The following is a 2708-nucleotide window of genomic DNA, read 5'->3' as shown; positions in this document are numbered from 1 at the left end:
TGAAATTGAACAAGGTCTTTTGGTTTTGAAGATTTTTTTTTTTTTTCCCTAGGACTTGGTGTGGGATTGTATTTGAACTTCTGATCACCTTTTTAAAAAAGATCTTGCTAAATAAAATACAACACGAACAAACAACAGACTTGTAAACAGAAAATGAAAAATAGGGATGCTTTGTCATAGTGGGTGGATGAATCACAAGAGCAGAAACTTTATCAGTTTATCAGCAGCAAAACTGGCCTGAAATATTCCTTACAAATGTCTCTCCAGGGCAGTCTTCCATATAACTGCTAATTGAAGAGTTCCTGTCCCTCCCACTAAGGCATCTAACACTGGGCAGCAGTTGAGGTAGATGCCGGGCTCAATCTCTCATTGGATCCACCGGGGCAGCTACTTAGGTCCTTATGTCCAAAACAGCTATTTTACATTACAGAAATGGTAATGATTATTGAAACAAATTTATTGCCTTTTAATCAAGGTGTAATCTGATGCGAGTCTTGCATAGTTTTTTTAATCTTTTTTTTTAAAAATGTAATTTAGAATGCAAGAAGTGATTTCTCAACTCTAAATTAAACACTTATTTGAGATACTTAATTTAGTATTTCTCGTGCAGTTTTTTGTTTTTCCCTTGCTGGATTTTGTCCTTTGACTGGGGAAATGATCTATGCTTTGTGCTTAAAAGTTGGTAAATTTTGGCTGAGTGGGAGACAGTGTACACTTCTGATGCATTTTATGAGTCCCAAAGTGGCTCCGACAAGGTGTTTTTAACGCACAGAGTGAAGCCAGCCTAAACTGAGCCTTTGACATTAACTCCAGTGGAGGCTAATGGCTAGAAAAGTGGTTTCTTTAAAATTAAATTTTAATTGGAAAATTCAGCAAATTAGATCAATCTGAGTGTTTCTACTCAAGGCGGATCAAGGAATAAGGGTTATTTAGATAGTTTTTTCAGCCTTGACAAGTCAATAATGCAGTGTCTAGGTTTGAGGACCAGAAAGTGAAACTGGCCACAAAGGAAAAACAAAACCAATGAAACTGTGTCTTGTTTCACACTCCAGGCTGAAAGAAATGCAATATGGAAATGAGAAACTCGAATGGGAGAAAAATAATTCAAATTATCAAATTATTTATTTTCTAATAGCTCCGGTATTTAGTGCACTGCCTTGTTGGCAGTATGAAAACATACAGCTGTACATGTAGATGCAGAGCAGAAAGGAAATCCTGTTCTAATCATTGAATGAAACCTGCTTAGGTTTGCTTGTCTGCTTATAGCAGCTATCACCCTTCACAAATACAGACACGTTTGTCTTCGTTTTCCAACCATTCAGGTTGTCAAAACTTTCTTTCATGCTGTGGTGCTTGGCACTTTCTTTGCAAACATAACTATTCAGCTGCTTTCTATTTCCCTCCCTTTATTCCTTCCCCTTCCGCATTTATGTCAAGAACTCAAAAATCTGTCGCTGGAGCTGTCAGTCATTATTCTGAAAAACCAGCTTGTTCTCACAGTTGTAGTGAGTTGCTGGGTAGAGAGGACAAAAAGTTTTCAGAGGAACCTCTGCAGTGACAGCAAAGTTTCACCAGGAACAATTCGGGCCCCATCTGAGTTCTGCCAAGAGTTTCTGAGCTGTGTTGAACACTGTCTCCCTGTGAGGGAGGTATCTGGAGACCTGGCAGATGCCTCTATATGTCAGTATGTGATCCCTGAGAAAAGGCTCTCCTAAGACAATATTGACGCTGCCCAGGAGGTCTGAAAAGATTCAGTCACAGGTCTGTGCAGGTTGTCAGATAGCATTTCTGTGGCTTGCTTGCCTTTTACAAGGAATATGTTTATTCTTACAACACAGACGCTCCCCCAGAATCCACTTTGAGCCTCTGGGCAGGCTCTGCACTGATAAGTGCAGCACAAAGGAGAAAAGAAAAAAAGAAAAAAATACAGCTCCGTATTCAATGTGAGTGTTCAATGCAAATAGACAGGCACAGATGGTGGACGAGGCAACAGTGACACCATGGCTCACCCCAGCTCACACATGGCTGATCAGCAGCAGAGCTGAAAACAGACCCGTGGTTTCCAAAGCACCATTTCACTGTCCCACCCTGGGCACACCAGGGCTTTTCCTGCACCTCCAGCCCGCCCGGCCCACTGATATCTCAGCCCTCCTGCTGCTGGTGGCCTCAGCCCAACTCCTAACACACCAGTGCCTGTTCTGCAACTGGTTAAGCACTAATTGCCATTTTATTTGGGTGAGGGTCAGTGGTGACTATGCCGCTCTGCTACATCTCAACCACCAGTGCCAGCAGAGCTGCTGCTGCTGTGCCATGTTTGTGCTGCGGGTAAATGAAGATTCCTCGCTCTGGGGATGACAATAAAGTGCTTTGCTGTAGCTCTAAATAAATAAAAAATGTCAAAAAAAAAAGCTCAAAAAAAAAAAGAGGACACGTAGCAAATACCTGAGAGACTTGCTGCATTTTCAACAATATTCGGCTGAGGTTTGCTTTAGCAGCCCTTTCTCTATATCCGCAGGCACAAATCAACATCCCTTTTATAAGAGAAACAATTGCTTCAGTGACTGCCAGAATTTGTTTCAGTTATTTTGGGTTTAGCAAGCAACGGTGGCAAGAATCACATAGTGAACTGAGTGGAGACTTCTCTGATTTTTCATTCCCTCCTGGCTGAATCGGAGAAAGGGAAGGGAAGGGAAGGGAAGGGAAGGGAA

This window comes from Aptenodytes forsteri, unplaced genomic scaffold, assembly GCF_000699145.1.
Source record: "Aptenodytes forsteri isolate BGI_AS27 unplaced genomic scaffold, ASM69914v1 Scaffold182, whole genome shotgun sequence".
Classification (NCBI taxonomy): Eukaryota; Metazoa; Chordata; class Aves; order Sphenisciformes; family Spheniscidae; genus Aptenodytes; species Aptenodytes forsteri.
The sequence above is the reverse complement of the archived record's forward strand: the minus strand, read 5'-3'. Positions refer to the sequence as shown.